Raw genomic sequence first — 20,311 nt, 5'->3', positions numbered from 1 at the left:
ATACAGTAATAGAAGTATGAGAATCAGAAGAATTCATTATTTTAGAAGGCAAGGAAAGAGAGATCCAAAGAGAATAAGGGCTCAGAAATGACAAGTTAATTTTGTAATGAGAAGGTCACTGATGACAACTAGAGAAAAATTTTCAAGAGTAGAGTAGGAATAAAAGCCAGCTGGCAAGGAATTAAGGAGTGAGTGGGTGATAAGGAAATAGAGAGAATAGTTTTAGACAAGATTTAAGGAACTTCAGCAATAAAGTAGACGTGAAAAAATGAACAGATCAAAAAAGAAGGTATCAAGGAAAAAAGATTAGGCAGTTTTGGGAAGTTAATGGTTAGTGCCATGAAGAATCAAGAGAAACATGAGAAGACATGAACTTATATGATGCAAAAATGTAAGCAGAACCAGGAAAACAAAGTTAACAATTATCACAACACTATAAGTAGAGAGAAAAATAAAACAAAACCAAATTGTGTGCTATGCAATCATAATGGCAAAACAGCCATGAGAAGAGATAAGGGAATTTATGACATTCCCTTTATTGTGGAAGTGGGTTGGAAGATTTTTGATGTGGAAATTGGTGGATTTTGTGACCTATCTTGTTCCTTTTGATTTAGACATATACTTACACAATCATATTATAGACATCAGTTCTATCTCTCCAAATCTCAATGATCCCATTTCATCAGTCATTTCTTAAGTACTTATGTGGCCTGTGAGAGCCATTTGGATATAGAACTGGATTCAAAGCAGAGAAGATCTGGATCTAGTTACTGTCTCTTGACATATATTGGCTATGTGACCTTGGATACATTACTTAAGCTTCTCTACTTTAGATGGCTTTCTAAGATCACAAAGTGCAGAAAATGCTGCCTTGCAGTGGTAGAGGGAACTGCCTCATTTGAGAATTCCCTATAATCAATAAAATTTCTTCAAACTCTAACAATCTGTTTTTATAATTCTTCCCAATTTCTCATATGCAGTCCTCAAATCCTGTTGATGTTCCTTTCTTTTTAAAAATGTCCTTGTATAAGTGTATACAAACAATATTTAAAAATAAAAAATATACAAACAAAAATTAAAAATAATAATTATATAAATAAATGTAATAAACAATATAAAGTTAATTTAAAAGAATCTGGAATCTATTATAGTTTTTTCCCTCTTGTTTTTTTCAAATTTCAAACATTTTTCTCCCATTTGGGGAAAAGGGAAACAATTATTGTAACAAATAAGTATAATCAAGCAAAAAAAATTCCCATATTGGTCATGCCCAAATATTTTGTTTTCATTTTGAATATTAATTAGTCCATCACCTCTCAGGAAATGAGTAGCATTCTTATCACCAGTCTTCTGAAATCATGTTTGATCAGTGTGTTTGTCAGACTTTTTAAGCACCAATATGTTACTAAATGTTTAGTAACTGACTCTTTCTAAAAATAAAATTCATGATAAACTTATTAGTTTAATATGGATAGCTAACATTTTCTCCAGGACTTTCTTAATTCTAGACAACCAACAAAATACTAAGTAAATCCCTGATTTATAACATTTACCAATTTTTTAGAGGGAAATGCCCACACAGAAAATTTAACAATCTGCTCTCAAGACTAATTTTTTAGCTGGCTCTAGCATATCCCTGCTTTTATTTCTTTTTTTTTCAAGGTTCATATTAAAATATTCATTGTTCTTCTGTTATGCTCACTTCACTCTACATTAGTTCATATTTCTTCTGAGATTTCTCTGAAACCATTTCTTTCTTTATTTCTTATACATAATAACATCCTATCAGATTCATATATTGGAATTTCTTCAACCATTCCCCAGTTGATGGGCACATCTTTGCCACTACAAAAAGAATTGTTATCACTATTGTTGTACATATGGGGATGGATCATTTTCTTTTTTAATCTTTTTGGAATATAGGCCTAGTAGTGCAATCTCTTAAGCAAAGGAAAGACATAGTTTTAGGGATTTGGGGAAAATTAATCCCACATCACTTTCCAGAATAGCTGGACCAGTTCATAGCTCAATAGTACATCAATGTGCTGATTTTTCCTGTGTCTCTCCAACATTTTCCACATTGCTTTTTGGGCCAGATTTGCCAATTTCATGAGCGCGAGAGACCCAGAGTTGCTACAATTTACATTTCTCCAATGATTGTTTATGTATGTAGCAAAGTGGTACAGTGGACAGAGTATATAGGGTCAAGAAGACTCATCTCCCTGAGTTCAAATCTAGCCTTAGATAGCTGTGTGACCCTTGGCAAGACCCTTAATTGTTTGCCTCAGTTTCTCTTCTACAAAGTGAGATGGAGAAGGAAATGGTAAACCACTCCAGTATCTTTGCCAAGAAAACCCTGAATGGGGGCACTAAAGATTCCAATATGACTGAAAGGAATGAATAATATAATTAATCTATTAATTGACTATCTATCATTTATCTTTCTATCTGTATATCTATCCATTTATCTATCTGCAAGTTGAAACATTTCTCTGATAAAGTTCTAATTCCCAGGATACATGCACACATGCACACGCGCACACACACACACACACACACACACACACACACAATCTCAAATGGTCTCCCACTGATTGACAATCCTATTACACATCCCTTGTCAACTCACTCTGCCATTTTCTATTCTAGCTCTTCTAAACCTACTCAACCTTTTGTGGCTCTCCATCATTTAAAGGAGTAGGGAATTTTGCTTCAAATTTTCTAGGAAAAAAAAATGGAACCATTTGACATGAGGTTCTTCTCTCCTGTTTCTGATCTCATACCACTCATATACCTTCTTTCACTATATCTTTATTCACCCATCATTTTCCATGATGAGGTAGCCTCACTCCTTACCAAAGCTAAATCTTCTAGCTACTTCAGAGATTCCAAACTATCTGTTCTTTTCTAATAGATTGTGCCCTCTGACCTCCTCAGTCTATCACTTATTTTCAGTCTCTGTCTAATTCATCACTTTCCTGCTATCTACAACTTGCCTATTTCCATCTTCAAAAACTCTTAACAAGGAGTCTCCCATTCCTCCACTATCATCCTCTATCTCTTTCCCTTTGTGTCTTAAATTCTTTGAAAAGGTTTTCTATTTTAAAGTCCTCCATTTTCTCTTCTCTCACTCTAAAAAGAAAATATTTTAACATTCTTTTCTTTTTATATTTTGAGATCACTCCCTCTCACCACTTTTCTACCCACTGAGAAAACTCATAAAATAATATCAATTAATTGTACATTTAGAATCATGCAAAACACTTTCATATGACAAAAACAAATCAAAATAATAAGGAAATGAGAAAATGGTACTTCAATTTGCTCTCAGAGTTCATCAGTTCTCTCTCTGGAGGTGGATAGCAGTTTTTCATCTTGTGTCACTTTGAATTCTCTTGGATCATTTTATTGATCACAGTAGCCAATCTTGCATAGTTGATCATAATTACAACTTTGCTTTTTATTGTGCACAAAGATTTTGTTCTTCTTACTTCACTTTGCATCATGTACTATTAGTCTTCCCATTTTGTTGTTACTGTTTTTTGTAACCACCTCCATTGTAATTTTTTATAGCAACATAGTATACCATTATAATAATATGCTACAACTTGTTTATTGATTGTCAATTAATGAGCATCTCCTCAATTCCATTTCTTTGTCATCACAAAAAAATATATATTCATATATATGCATATATACACACACAAACACTCACGATTATGTGTATATGTGTATGTATATGTATTTTCCTTTTTCTATGATTTGTTTAAAACATAGACCTAGTCATGATATAGCTGGATCAAAGGATATACATGGTTTTATAACTGTAGCATAGTTCCAAATTGTTATCCAGAAGGGTTTAATTAATTTACAACTCCACCAACAGTTTATTAGTGTACCCTCCTCACATCCTCTATAATTTGCTGTTTCTTATACATGTGAGGTGGTACTTCAGAGTTGTTTTAATTTGATTGATTTTTAAAACTTAAAGTTCTTATTTTTTATAAAATTTCTAAAAAAAATATTGACCCAGTTCCCTGTGTATTTGAGAAATGAAGCCTTTATCAGGGAAACTTGCTGCAAACATTTTTATTTTACTTCATCATCTATGGTGCATTGTAACAAAATGTTGTTTCTATGACTATTCTTTTCAATTAGTTCTATTTTTGCTTCTGCTTTGTCTAAAATCATGATCACTATCCCTTTCCTTTTTTCAAACTTCAATTGAAGCATGATAGATTTTGTCCTAGGTCTTTATTTGAACTCTGTGTGTCTGTCTTTCTGTTTCAAGTGTGTGTCTTGTAAACAACATATTCTTGGAACCTTGTTTCATTTGAATTCATTCTGCTCTCTGCTTCCATTTTATGGGTGAGTGCATCCCATTCACATTTAGTTATGATTACTAACTGTATTGCCCTCTATCGTATTTTCTTCCATTTATTGTTCTCTACCTTTGTATGCTGTCTCTCTTCAAAATTCTGTTTTTGTCTGATCGCTGACTCCCTTACTGTTTCCTACCTTTTATAACCTCTCCCCCCCCCATATCTTTTATCCCTTTCTTCTCTTATTTCATAGTAGGTAAGATATATTTGTACATCTAATTATGCATATGTAGTCTTCCCTCTTTGAATCAATTCAGATGAGAACAAGTATCAAGCATTGACTGCTACCCCCCCATTATCCTCTCCACTATAAAAGATCTGCCTTGTAAGCCTGTTTTATATAAGAAAATTTCCTGTATTCTACCTCGTCCTTTTCCCAGCACCTCCTTCTTTCTCATCCTATCATATTTAACTTACTCCCTACTCTCTGTCTATATATGGTCCTATTCATTGCCCTAATAGTGATAAAGTTCATAAATCTATTCAGTACCTTAAGTATCCCAAGTTCTTTAATTATCTTAGATACTTCAAATATCAAAGATCTTATGTATCATAACCATCTTATTTATCACTCTTTTACTAATAATGTAATCAATTTAACCACATGATTCCCCTTGATTATTTAAAATATATTAAATAATTTAGATATCTCTTGTACTATAGAAATCTCAAGAATTCTAGTTTCCACTTTCCTTTGCAGGGATATAATTAGTTTAACCCTACTGATCATCTTGAGTTCTTTTTATGCTTCTTTTAAGTGTTGAATTTGATCATGGAATTTCCTTTTTAGCTCTGTTCGTTTCTTAAGAAATGCCTGGAATTACTTTACTTCATTAAATATTCATTTTCTCCCTTTTGAGTATTATGCTGAGTATCATTTTTGGTTGGAGTTTTGATCCTTTGCCCTAAAAAATATCATATTTCATACTTATCAGTACTTTAATGAAGAAGCTTCTAGGTCCTGTGTAATTTTGATTATGGTTCCAGAATACTTGACTTTTTTCTGACTGTATATTTTCTCCTTGGCTTGGGAGTTATGGAATTTGACTGTTATAATCTTGTGATTTTTAATTTTGGGATTACTTTCAGGAGGTGATTGGTGGATCTTTTCAATTCCAATTTTCTTTCCTTGTTCAAGAAAATCAGGGCAGATTTTCATGATAATTTCTTTCAATATAATGTTCAAACTCTTTTTCTGATCATAGCTTTCAGGAATTCCAATGATTTGTAGATTATCTCTCTTTGTTGAATTTTCATTTCAATTGTTTTTCCAGTGAGATTTCAAATTTTCTTCTATTTTTCTTAATTTTTTTTGAATTTGTTTTATTTCCTCTTGCTATCTCATATGGTCTTTAGCTTCCCTGTCCAATTCTAATTTTTAGGGAGCCACTGTTTTTTCTTTGAGGTTTGTATTTTTTTCTTAGGGAGTTATTTTCTTGTTTAAGATATTTTTAGGGAACTTTTTTTTTTCACTGTAAGTTTTCTTCTAAGCTCTTGATTCTTTCTATCATTTTATTATTAATTTTTCCCTATTATTTGTTTTTTCTATCCTATTTTTTTAAACTCTTCCAGGGGCTCGTTTTGGGTTGGAAATCTTTTCACATTTTCTTTTAGGGCTCCACACATTTTCTTTCTTTTTTTTTGTATTGTTATATTCTTCTGAGCTTATGTTTTGCTCATTTCTCTCATTGATATGTTTTCCTGAAATCTGACTTTTTACCTATTTTCTGTTCATTTTGGTGATTATTTTCCCTTGATTTTGTCCATATGCTGAAACTTAGTTCTATTACTAGGGTTAAGGGAGTACTATCACATTCTTGTACTGTGCTCAGTTATCTAGGTCTCAGAATTCTACAGAGGTGCCCTCTTGTGTGGAAGCTTATAGCTAGTCAATTCAGCTGGTTTGAATTGGGTTCTGCCAAGGCTAGACCTTGGGCTGAGTTTCTTCCGCTGCTACTTGCACTGAGTCATACCCAGCCTCTGTTCCAAATGGACTACAAATGGCTCTACTCTTTCCAATGCTGCTTGTTTTATATTGCATTGGTTTCTGCTCTTACCTGGCTGAGGCTAGAGTGATCTGAACATGCTCTTTCCTTTGACACTTGTGTGATATTGCATCTGTGTTCTACAAAGACTCATTTAGTGTCCTCTTTGTACCCCAATGAGATGAGTCTTCTTACTATTTCTCCATCTTGTTCTGGGCCATAGCACTGCTTTGTCCCTTCTTCTCTTGGTTCCATTGCTCTGATATTCCTTTTGAGGCACTGTTGTTCTTTCACAGTCATTTGAATGGCATTTGGAGGACTTTGAATGCTTCTTGCTTCACATTCTTCATATTTTTTCTTCCATATTCCTCAACTGCATTGCCAGGGGTCTTGTGGGCTCCACAGATGATGATGCCACCACCATCACTACTGCTGCCATCTAATTTTCAAAGGTTCTCAACAATTCTTAAATTATTTCTTCTCAATTTCTAGGCCAGTTGATTTTCCTACCAAGATGTTTCAGGTTTATTTTTTTCTATTTAATGATTCATTGCTCTTGGTCATATTGATTTTTTTTAAGCCTCTGGGGTTAACTTGCCCAGCATCACCCAACTAGTAAGTGTCTGAAAACAGATATGAACTCAGAGAAATAAATCTTTCCTTAGTTCAGGGCTAGCATTCTCTCTACTGCACAACATAGCTATACTCCCACCCTCCTTTTTATTGTTACTTGATGTTTTATGGAATCATTGGGTTTCACTTTCTAAATTTTAAAGAATCATTTTCTTCAGGGAGATTTTCTACCCCTTTTTATAATTGGTCAGTTCTGATTTTTAAACAACTCTTTTCTTTAGTAAATTTTTGTGCCTCTTTTCCCATGAGTCCAACTTTATTTTTAATGTGTTATTTTCTTCAGTATTTATTTATGTCTCTTTTACCATGCTGCTAATTTTCTTTTCAAATATTTCTTACATCACTCTCATTTATTATCCCCAATTTTCCTCTACCACTCATCTCTTTCCTTAATAGTTCCAGTAATTCTTGTTGGTCTTTGGTTCAATCAGCAAATTTCTTTGAGGTTTTGCTTTCTCCTATTTTCCTCTAAGTTTATATACTTCTTCCCTACACTGAAGTGAATTTTTCTTGGTCAGATTCTTTTGTTGTTGTTTTTTGTTTATTCATTTATTCACCCTATTTCTTGATTTTTAAACTTTATACTAAAGTTGGACTCTGTTCATCTGTGAGTTGGGAGGCACTGCCTAAAACTTTAGACATTGTTTTCTACTATTTTAATACTTAATTGTGGGGGTCTTCAATTTTTCAGTGTTTCCAAAATGTCATGATCTGGTGAGAAGTGGATCACTTCTCTCATGGTCTGGTTTTTACTGAAGAACACCTTTGATCCTGTGTAGATTCTAGTGCTAGTGTTCCTCTGTCCCTTGCAACTGTGACCAGGGCTGCTGTCCTCTTACTGACAAGAAGTGTACCTCTCCACTCTGGAACCATGACCCAAAACAGATTATGGTCAATAAGGTTGTCAGTCAATACTACTTGCACCCAGAGGCAGCAAAGGATCCCTTTTAATTTCTTTCTAAACAGCTGTCTGACCACCTTACCATCTCTGGGCTACAAACTTCTGAAATTGCTTCTGTCACTGCTGGTGTTGCAGTTGTTTTCAAGACCCACATTGGTGATCCTGCTGAGTTCTTGAACTGCTCCTACTCCAGTGTCACACGTCTTTCCTGTGAACTTCCTAAGTTGTCTTATGTTGTTAAAATATCTCACTCTGATCTTTTCTTGATGTCGAAATGCCAAAATTTGATTTGAGGAGTTTTATTCTTTTTTTTTGCAGGGCAATGTTGTTTGAGTTGAACTTGGTTGTTGCCTGTAATCTACCATTTTTACTCTATGCCCTCACTTTATTCTTAATCTCTTACGATCTAACTTATGACATTATTTCACCATACTACTTTCTCTAGAGTTACCAATGATATCTAAGTTGCTAAATCCAATGACCTTTTCTAAGTGTTCATTCTCCTTTACATTTCTATGGCTTTTGACACTTGATGGCTCCCTCTTCCTTGATGTTCTCCCCTAGGATTTAATAAGATTTTTCTTTCTTAGTTTTCTCTATATCTATCTGACTTCTTCTTAGTGTTCTTTGCTAGATCCTCATAAAGACAACTCTATCTAACTACAGATGTCCCTCAGGGTCTCATCATGGATTTTCTCTATTCCTTCTATACTACTTCATTTGGTAATCTTATTAACTCTCCTCATAGAGTTAACTATCATGTCTATTTGATAATCCTTTAAATCTACCTATTCTGCACTACACTCTCTTCTGCCTACAATATCTAATCTTTGACTGTCTTCCAGACATTATGAACTTGGTATGTTGTGGATAAAATTGTCCAGTGGTTACTGGTCCATGGTTAGAGACTTTGATTGGTTCCTGAGATGTGATAGACCAGCACAGAGAGACAAGAAGAAATGTGGAGAAAAGGGCTATACAAGATGAGATCATAGAGGAGATCAAGGTCTTGGGGCATGAGTTTTCTGGGATTGATTCTTCTACTCTATTCAGAATTGGTGTTTCAGGCAGAAGACCACCTCATGGGCTTGTAAAACTCTTTCTCTGAAGAGACTATCAGAACCTTGTGGAGGAGTGAGCTGAAATTCTATGAATCAAACTTTAGAGTGGTAGGTTAGGAAATAATTTTCTACTTCCTTCTTTTTTTCTTTCGTATGCTCTATTTATTTTAAATTAAATTGTTAAAAGCTACTATCTTCCTCATGACTTAAGAGTTAATTTTATAGTGTCCATAAATTTTATTAACATTATTTAACAAAACAAAAATATTGCTAATATTATTTAACAAAACCAATTTCTAAATATTACATGTAGCATTTTAATTATCACACATTACATCTATTTTTATTATTATAGGTTTTTTGAAGGCAGGGGTTATCTTTTGACTCTTTATCCTCTGTGCTCAGCACATAATAGGTATGTAATAACTGTTTTTTGATTAATTTATGATTGTAAATACATATTTACACACAAATCTTCATGTATATACTTATATATTTTTAAAGTTGCTCTGATAAAGGTCCAGTTTCCAAGATATATGAGAAATTGTTTTAAGTTTATAAAAATAAGATTCAATCACATATTAATAGTCAAAAGAAATGAATAGGAAGTTTTCAAGGAAGACAATATCAGGTATATGTAAGTATATATATGTAATTTTTTTCAAATATTAATAATTAGATTAATGTATATTATATAAAATCCAAATTTCTTTCAGTGTGTTTGGCATGTAAGTCTCTTCACAACCCAACCACTTCCTTCCTTTCTAGTTTTTCTTACACATTTTCCCCCTGTATATACTCTAGGATCAAGCTGCACTAAGCTACTAGCTATTTCTTGTTCAAAATACTCGATCTCTTGACTTTGCACTAACCTTCCTTCTGAACGGCTCTACCTCATCATCTCTGACTTACAGAATTTCTGTCTTCTTTCAAAGTAGGTCAGATAATAGCTTCTTTAAGGAGCTTTTCCTCCTTCAGTCAGCCTTCGTTCTATCTGACTTGCAGCTATTCTGTAAGAAACTCTTTACGCCTGTTGTTGAGTCACATCCTACTTTTTGTTACTCCCTAGACTATAATGTCCATGAGGTTTTGTTGGCAAAGATACTGGGGCTCTTTGCCATTTCCTTCTCTAGTGGATTAAAACAAATAAAGGTGAAATGACTTGCCTAGGAACACATAGCTAGTGTTTGAAATCAGATCTTAACTCAGTTCTTCCTGACTTCAAACCAGACACTTTATCCACTGAGCTATAAAACTGGCTTAGATGTCATTCTACCCAATAAAATAAAACTGCTTAAGAGCATGGAGTTGTTGTTTTTTTTTTTACATCTGCAGGATTTAACACAGTTCCTGGTATATAAAAAAGTTTATTTAATATTTATTTATGGAATGAATATATTATATTATAAAGTATTCAAGTTATCCTGGGTATGGGAGTGGGGAAGAGGTCACATGATGAGAGAGATGGGAGATAGGAGAGAAGAGAGAGAGAGAGAGAGAGAGAGAGAGAGAGAGAGAGACTACTGCTAATAAGCTAAATTTATCTATTATTATTCCCCTAGACAAATTCTCTCTTCTAACCAAAGAGGTATATTCATTGTAACCTGAAGAATGCCCTGAGTATTCTAATGTCTAAGTTTTTATCCATCCTTATCTTGAATTTTCTCATCCCTTTCTTCTCTTTAGTTAATCAAAAAGCCTTTATGAAGCCAATGCTAGGTGTTGGAGATACAAAGCTAGACAAAAATAGTTTCTGCAAAGACATAGAGCAGGGTTGGTGAACCTTTTCCCAGTTCAAAAGCCCAGAGGGCAAATTCAAGCTGTTGGTGAGTCATGGGATTACTGGAGAGAGTTGAGGGAGAACATGCTTGCTTTGGCTAGCTAGACAGAAGGGCAGGTCATGCAAAAAATGTCCTCTGGTACTGGGAAAAGGGGAACAGAGCAGCTCCCTGAATGCTGGCTTTACATACCTGCCAAGGCTTCACCAACACAGGCATTGATCCATCTTGAACTCCATTGGAGACACTGGCACAGGATTATCCAGCATGGCATGCCCACATCAAAGAAGAATCTGTTTTCCAGGATCCAAATGGAACTGCAGTAGAAACATGGGATTCACAAATTTAGAGCTATCTCTTTCCCAAATGTTCATATGGGCTCTTTGTAGCTGACTTCTGGTAGAGCCTCCTGAGCTGGTATTGGCCTGATAAGACAATATCAGACAAACTGTATGTCGACTCCAACATAATGATACAATTTTGGTTCTCTCTGAGCATGAAAGACAATAACCAACTAGCTAGCCAGAACTCCATCTTCTCTAGGAAACTGTCTCAACTCACAGGGAATTTTCCTTACTCAGAATGTCTGCAGTACTTTCAGTTCATATTGCTGATTGAACACATATAATATTTTTTTAACTTTGGTTTTCTTTTTCGATAAATGATCTGCCTTACAGTTATGATATGAGGTCCTTGAGAGCAGAGTCTGTATCTTATGACCCTCCTTTGTATCACTAGCCACCTGTCACATATAAATTTTGCTTTGATACGACTTGTGATTTCATTCATATAGGGGACTTTTGATGAGAAAACTCCCTCTACCAATATAGATCATCACCTTCTCTTCAGTTTATAATGATAGAGAGATACGTGGCCTAATGAAAGTTTAAAGAACTTGCCTTTGGATCATTCATACAGTATGCATGACATGTGGGACTTGAATCCATTTCTTTTTTACCTTCTATGTACTCTGTCATCTTGCTTCTATGAATTACAGAAAGTAGATACTAAATAAGCATTTATTGATTAATTAAAAATATAAAAGCAGAGCCACTGAAGGCTAGTAATATAGAATAAAATGGGAAGAGAAAGAAGGTAAGAGATAAAATAGATTTCTTGCAGTCTTGACTCTTGACTTTCTACTGAAGTGACAGATAAACTTATTAAAGATAAACATTTCCAGGTCTTGGTTTTTCTCTCTGTGTTCTAGCAACGGAGGGGAAAAGATAAGTAGACAGAAAAATCATAGACTCTCTCAACCAGAAGGGAACTTGGAGATCATGTAGTCCAACTCTGACCAAAGTGGGAATTGCATCTTTAATATGCATCTTTCCTGGAACCTTGCCTGAGAGGCATGGGGACCAGTAATTAGAATGCTGAACTTAGAATAAAAAAGACACGGTATTCTATCTCATCTTTATGACAATAAATGAATCATCATCCTTTTCTGAGCCTCAATTTTCTTATTTATAAAAAGGGGATAATATAGATGTAAATTTGAGTTTTTTAAAAAAACAAAATGAAATATCTACTTAAAATCATTAACAAGTATTATTTTTAAGGAGTATAAACCAGAAACCTTTCCAATAAGATCAGAAGTGAAAGAAGGAATGTCCACTATCATAAATATTATTTAGCATAGTATTAAAAATGCTAGTAATGACAAAAAAGGAAAAAAAATGAAGGAATAAGAATGGGCAAAGAGATAATAAAATGATATCTTTTATAGATGATATAATTATGTCTGTGGAAAATCTTAGAGAGTCAGCTAAAAAGTTAGCTGAATGTATTAATAATTTTAGCAAAGTAGCAGGATATAAAATAAATTCATACAAGTAATCAGCATTTCTATATATTATTGACAAAGCCCTACAAAAAGATATAGAAAGACATACCCTATTTACAATAGCCACAGCTGGAATAAAAACTGGGAGGATATCTGCCAAAATAAACCTATGAATTTAACTATAAACCATATTTACACAAATAAAGTTATATCTAAATAATTTGAGAAATATGAATTGTTCATGGATAGGCAGGGCCAATATAATTAAAATGACAATCCTTCCTAAACTGATTTACTATTTCAATGCTATTCCAATAAAATTATCAAAACAAAACACCCTATCTTATTGAGCTAGAAAAATAACAAAAGTCATTTGAAGAACAGAGGATCAAGAATATCAAAGATTTAATTAAAAATATAAAGGAAGGAAAACTAGCAGTACTAGATTTTAAATTGTATTATAAATCAGTAATTATCAACTATATGGTATTGCCTTAGAAATAGAAAGTGGATAATAGATCAGTGGAACAAAATAAATATAAAACAAGTAGTAATGAAAGATTATGGTAACCTTGTATCTGACAAAAGTATAGATCCAGGCCATTGAGATAAACTACTATTTGGTAAAAATTGCAAGGACAACTAGAAAGGTGTTTGGCTGAAACTAGGCATAAAACAACATCTTAAACAATTTACTAAGATAAGATTAAAATGGATATATGACCTGGACATAAAGGGAGATATTATAAGCAGATTAGAAGGATATTCCCAACATTAGGAAGGAAGCAGAAAATTGAGGAAAAATTTCTGTGATTTCTTAGATAGAGACCACATATCTAAAAAATATAGAGAACCTTGTCAAATTTATAAGAATAAGAGCTATCCTGGGCCTATCAGTACCATATCTTAAACCTTATAATAAAGCAGTGATCATCAAACCATTTATCACTCAATTTTCTGCTTCCTTCCTAATTTTGGCAATATCTTTTTAATCTGCTCATAATATCTGACTTTATATGTCCAGGTCAAGTCTATTCCATTGGAGTAAATGACCTCAGCAAGATAGTGTATGATAAACCCAACTTTGGGGACAAGAATCCACTATTTGACAAAAACTGCTGGGAAAATTGGAAAATAGTATGGTAGATATTAGGTTAAGATCAACATCTCACACCCTATACCAAGATAAATTCAGAATGGGTAAATGACTTAAATATAAAGCAGGAAATTATAAGTAAAGTAGGTGAACATAGAATAGCATACCTGTCAGATCTATGGTAAAGGAAAGAATTTAAGACCAAGCAAGAGATAGAGAATGTTACAAAATATAAAATGAATAATGTTGATTACATTAAATTAAAAAAAAGTTTGTACAAACAAAACCAATGCAACCAAAATTAGAAGGGAAGCAACAAATTGGGGAAATATAACATAAGCCTCTGACAAAGGGCTAACTTCTCAAATTTATAAGGAGCTAAATCAATTTTATGAAAAATCAAGTCATTCCCTAATTGAAAAATGGGCAAAAGACATGAATAGGCAATTTTCAGATAATGAAATCAAAACTATCAATAAGCACATGAAAAAAAGTGTTTGGAATCTCTCATAATTAGAGATATGCAAATTAAAACAACTCTGAGGTATTACCTCACACCTAGAAGATTGGTCAATATTACAGTAAGGAAAAGTGATAAATATTGAAGGGGATGTAGTAAAATTGGGACACTAATGCATTGCTAATGGTGTTATAAATTGATCCAACCATTCTGGAAGGCAATTTGGAAATATGCTCAAAGGACTTTAAAAGACTGCCTGACCTTTGATCCAACCATACTACTGCTGGGTTTGTACCCCAAAGAGATAAGAGGGAAAATATGTTTACAAATATTCATAGACGAGTTCTTTGTGGTGGCAAAAAATTGGAAAATGAGGAGCTGTCCATCGATTGAGGAATGGCTGAACTAATTGTGGTATCTGATGGTGATGGAATACTATTGTGCTAAAAGGAATAATGAACGGGAGGAATTCCATGTGAACTGGGAAGACCTCCAGGAACTGATGCAGAGTAAAAGGAACAGAATCAGGAGACCTTTGTACACAGAGACTGATATGCTGTGGCACAATAGAATGTAATGGACTTCTCTACTAGCAGCAATGCAATGATCCAGGACAATTCTGAAGGGCTTTTGAGAAAGAACACTATCCACATCCAGAGAAAGAATTGTGGGAACAGAAATGCAGAAGAAAAACATATGAGTGATCATAGGAGTCTATGGGGATATGATTGGTGATACAGACTAAATGATCATTCTATTGCAAATATTGATAATATGGAAATAGGTTTTGATAAATGATACATGTAAAACCCAGTGGAATTGCTCATTGGCTCCAAGTCAGGGGAGGGAGTAGGAAAGGGAAAGAACATGAATCATGTAACCATGGAAAAATATTCTAAATTAATTGATTAAATTAAAAAAAAAGATTAAGGACCATCCTTCAATTGATAAATGGGCAAAAGAGAGAAATGAACAATTTTCAGATGAAGACATCAAAACTTTATGTAGGAATGTAAAAAAATGCTACTGATTGGAGAAATGCAAACCAAAACAAAACTGATATATAATTTCATACCTATCATTTTAACTTAGATGATGAAAGGGCAAAGTGACAAATATTGGAGGGGATGTGGCAAAGTGAGGACATTAATTCACTGTGGGTGGGTGAACTGATCCCAATTGTTTAGGAAAGCAATTTGAAATTAAGTCCAGAAAGTTAAAAAACTGTACATACCCTTACTGCATCTGTTTCCCAAGGAGATCAGGGAAAAGGAAAAGAACCTATATGTTCCAAATTATTTAAAGTATCATTCTTACTGATGTCAAAGAACTGGAAAATGAGGGGACATTCATCAATTGGGGAGTGACTAAACAAATTGTAGTATATGATTATATTGGAATATTAATACATCATAAGAAAAGATAAGCTGATTAATTTTTAAAAGTCTCAGAAAACACTACATGAGATAATGTTTTAAATTAATATGACTAGGAGAACATTAAATATAACTACAGATTTAATATTTGAATAACTTGTGAATGTTCACCTTCAGTGAATGAACTAAAACATGAAAATATGAAAGTCATCATCCATTTCTATCTATCTATCTATCTATCTATCTATCTATCTATCTATCTATCTATCTATCTATCTATCTATCTATCTATCTATCTATCTAGTCTGTCCGTCCATCTATCTATCTATCTATCTATCTATCTATCTATCTATCTATCTATCTATCTAGTCTGTCTCTGTCTGTCTGTCTGTCTGTCTGTCTGTCTATCTATCTATCTATCTATCTATCTATCTATCTTGCTATCTATCTATCTATCTTGCTATCTATCTATCTATCTATCTATCTATCTATCTATCTATCTATCTATCTATCTATCTATCTATCTATCTATCTATCTTCCAGATGATGTTTTCTTTAGTGTGGGGAGGGAGGGAGAAAGGGGCTGAGATACCTGGAAATAACTTTCATTAATAAAATTTTAAAAATGGATAATGACTAATTGTTCTTAACTTCCAGTTCTGTTATTAAGTAAAAAAAAAACACTATAGGAATAATGTTTTAGAAAACTTAAAATCTACATGAATTTGGGGAAATATAAACATTTATTATGCTCTTACCTTGTGCCAGGCACTACAAACTTCTAGCAACTCTGTGAGGTCAGTGCTATTATTAACTATTTTAAAGTTGAGGAAGCTGAGACTAGAAGTTGAATGTCTTACTCAGGATTTTGTTGTTATTCAATTGTTCAGTCATGTCAGTCTATTTTGACTCCATAGACCATAGCACACCAAAGCTGTCCATGAAGTTTTCTTGGCAAAGATACTGGAGTGATTTACCATTTCCTTTTCCAGTGCAGTGCAAAGGCAAACAGAGATTAAATGACTTGCTGAGGGTCACACAACTAACAAGTGTCTGAGTCTAGATTTGAACTCAAGTTTTCCTAACTCCAGGCTTCAAAGGATCATACAGTTATAATAAATGTCATTTATGTACATATTATATATGTATCTTGGTGTCACACTATATTCAGTACCAGATCAGGAGTTGGAAAGATCTGAATTAAAATCTGTCCTCTGACATTTTTTAGACATCATCCTGGGCAAGTCACTTAACTTCTTTTTGTCTTGGTTTCCTCATCTTTAATTGAGGATAATAATAGCTCCTTCTTCTCCAGGTTGTCATGAAGATCATATGAGATAATATTTATAAAGTGCTTTGCACAGAGCTTGGCATAGAATAGGTGCTGTATAAATGTTAGCTATTAAGCTATACTGTAGATGTTTAATAAACATTTATTTAATTGTATTTCTTTATATAGAAAAAGCATTTTATTAAATGTTTCTTCAACTCCTATTTGGAGAAATTATTGAGTTTGGAGAAAGGGATTTTCTCTGGAGGTATCTTCTAGTAGTTCTTTAGTCTACTTCCTCTTTATTTTCATATCCACTTACTCATCTGAGATAACATAGGGTAGTGTAATGAGCCTTGGACACAGAATTTGAACATTTGACTTCCAGGCTTAAAACTGACACTAACTGGCTAACTCTGTATCTCTTCAAAAGTAATAAAACTTGGCAAAAGTTTTGCCATTATGGCTCACATAACTCAAGCCAGGGTCCATTTCCTCTCCTTACCTGAATGATGAGATCAGTTTGGATAGCTGAAAATAATGGATTTCCCCCTTTAGATATTGACAAGATCTGTTACTTTACTGATACAGAGAACTCTTAGATGAGTAAATTCCCTTTACCAATGCAGATTTGCCATTCTTCCGCAACTTAAAAGTCTTAGAGGGTTACCTAGCACAGCAATGCCGGATTCAGTTAGGAAGAGGGGCTACTAAAGTATATATAAGCATCCCCAGGTGTCATATATTGACCCCCCTTTTTTGGTTTTATGATGTAATGTTATGCAGGTTTTATTAAATCCTTAATTAGTTTTTCAAATAGTTCCCAATTAAATTCCAATCTGGTTTGGGACTGCTGGAGACTGTCGTGGGTCATGTGCTTGACCCATCTGATCTAGAGCTCTGATAGATTAAGTGAATTTGCCCAGGGTAGCATAGCTGGTTTCCTCAAGACTTAAAGGAAGGTCTTCCTGCCTCTGTACCTCTATGAGATGCCTCTCACTGGATACACATAGTGCGTGTTTCTATTGAGTTCTTGGTGTGTATTTCTATTGAATTCTTGGTCATGAACAAGACTTCTGGGCACCCTGGAGCTAAGCTGCCATAGCTTAATTGCTTCAGATATCTCTACTTGTTTGTTATTTGGATTCTGTTCATTCTGGGCCTGTTGGGAGTGCTTCATACTATTCAGTTAATTGAAAGTGGCTAAAGCTGAATGAGGAGGCAGTAGTTCAGGTGGTGTCTTTGGGATCAATTTGAGGAAACTATTGAAATCCTTTTGCTTAGTTTAACAATCAGCCCTCATTGAGGTGAGTCTTTAGAATAGAAGTTATCAGGCAACTCTAAAAAGTGTCCCAGTGGCAATAGGGAATAGCTGTTCCCTAAGCAATTAGCTTTTCCTGGAGGGCATTTTTTGTTAAGTAGTGCAGTTTATAATGGTAGAAAGGGGAGTAGGAATGGCATATGAAAGAAATGAAGAGAGTGAAGGGACAGAGATGAAAGACCAGTAAAAGAGAGAAAGAAATCAAGGCTAAAGCTAAGACCTGAAGAAGAAACACAAAGGGAGGTATTATAGTAGGACAGAAGGGAAAAGAGCAATGAGAAAAAAAAGGGAATTAAATCTATAGAATGGAGAGACCAATTTTAGGAGAAAAAAGAAGGAACTTCTATTTAATAGGCTGGAGTGTATAAGGAGAATGGGAAAGAAGACTAACAATTTTAAAATTAATTAAAAAACAAAATGGAGTTGAGCTGGGTCCCAAAGATCATGCTTATTTTACAAATAAGGAAAATGGAGGCTAAGTGTTTTGCTTTAACTCATGTATTTGACTAGAACTTAGTCTTTCTGTAAGTGCTAAATAAAAAAGCAGAATCTATTGGTCAGAAATGTGCGATGCTTTGGCTATTTAAAAAAAAAAACTCAACCCAAAAATTAATTGAAGAAGAGAGTTGAAGAAATGTAGTTAATTCCAGAATTTACTACAGAAGAAAAGTATAAGGTACCAGTGATCCCAAGGAGCTATATCTATACTATTTGTAAAAGCTTTATGATATCTCTTTTATTGATCATTTGGACTAATATTAAATATTTCATTATTATTTTAACTCCATATATTTATGGTAACATGAAAAATCAGTTTTGTGTTTCATAGTTGGCTAGGTAGAATCAGGAAGACCTGAGCTCAAATCTAGCATCAGACAGTGGCTGTATGACCCTGGACAAGACACTTAACCTTTCAGCCTCATTTTCCCTCATCTATAAAAGAGGAATAATCATAGCATGTACTTCCCAATGTTGCTGTGAGGATAAAATGAGATAATAATGTGAAGTATTTTATAAACTTTAAATTATTACTTAAATATTTGTTATTGTTATCTTTTTATACCCAATTAGAACATAATATCCTTGAGAGAATAGGTTATTTTATTTTTTATCCCATTGTGTATGTTCCACAGTGCCTAGCATAGTATTTCACACTTAGTTTGTATTCAATAAATGCTTTTTGGTTTGGTTTGATTGATGTTTACCTAAGTCACTAGATAAATTGCTCAACTTTCACTAACTATGAGTAGTGTCTCTGGCAAGGAAAAAGCACAACAGCAAATGAAGCCAGCTGCATTTCCTGAAAGTAATGACATCAACCTTCTAAAAATATGTGGCCAAATTTTTTCATTCATTTGTAAGTAGTACTAAGAAACAGGCTGTCCTTGTCTCAATGACCTCTTTTGCCCTGTGGCTGGGCCTATAAAATATTTTAGGAATAGGGTTTAAGGAATAGAAGTGATGTCCTACTAGGTTCCATGGGGATAATTTAGTGGTAGAAATCAAGGAGGAAATATTTAGTTCTATAAATGATTTGGTTATTTGCATGATCTCATTGGTCAACACAGATAAATAATTTAGTCTTTTGATATGACACAAGAGGTAATGGAGTTTATCCTAGAAATCTGCACTTGTATTCTCACTGTTTGATATATTTAGAAGCTGAAAAAAGCACTGTACACATTAGAAAAAGGAAATGAAGAGACCTCCAAGGAACAGGCAAGCACTACTCAATGAAGAGTGAAAATCAATGAGAGGAAAACAGTCTATTTTCACTTCATTCAATTTGGGGAGCAGATCATTTTTGTCTAATTGATTCTTGCTATTCACTGAGCCCTGTACCCCTGTTCTTTTCAGTAAACTTTATTTTCTTTTATATTTCTTTCTCTCACTCCTTCCCACTCTTCCTTCCTTCCTTCTTTCTCAGATCTTCACTTATTCCTAGTGTTTTGTTTTATATTTCTAATTTTCAACTATTGACCAAATCTCTGTTCCCTTCTTTTGTCTAGTTTTTACAACTAGGAGGAACCTAGGCAACTTAGACAGATAATTCATTTAATTCAGGACAAATAATGGTGTTTGGAATCTCAGTTATATATAGTCACATACTATCTTTTATAATTCTAATTTTTCTAGTTGATTGACATTTCTACCTGGATGTCCCACTAGAATCTCAACCTCAAAATATGTAAAACTAAGTGCCTCATCTTTTTATAGAAGATATCAACATCTTCCAAATCATGACTTTGTGAATAATACTTA

The sequence above is a fragment of the Monodelphis domestica genome, chromosome 4 (assembly GCF_027887165.1).
Source record: "Monodelphis domestica isolate mMonDom1 chromosome 4, mMonDom1.pri, whole genome shotgun sequence".
In the NCBI taxonomy this organism is placed as follows: Eukaryota; Metazoa; Chordata; class Mammalia; order Didelphimorphia; family Didelphidae; genus Monodelphis; species Monodelphis domestica.
This window is presented reverse-complemented; position numbering follows the sequence as displayed.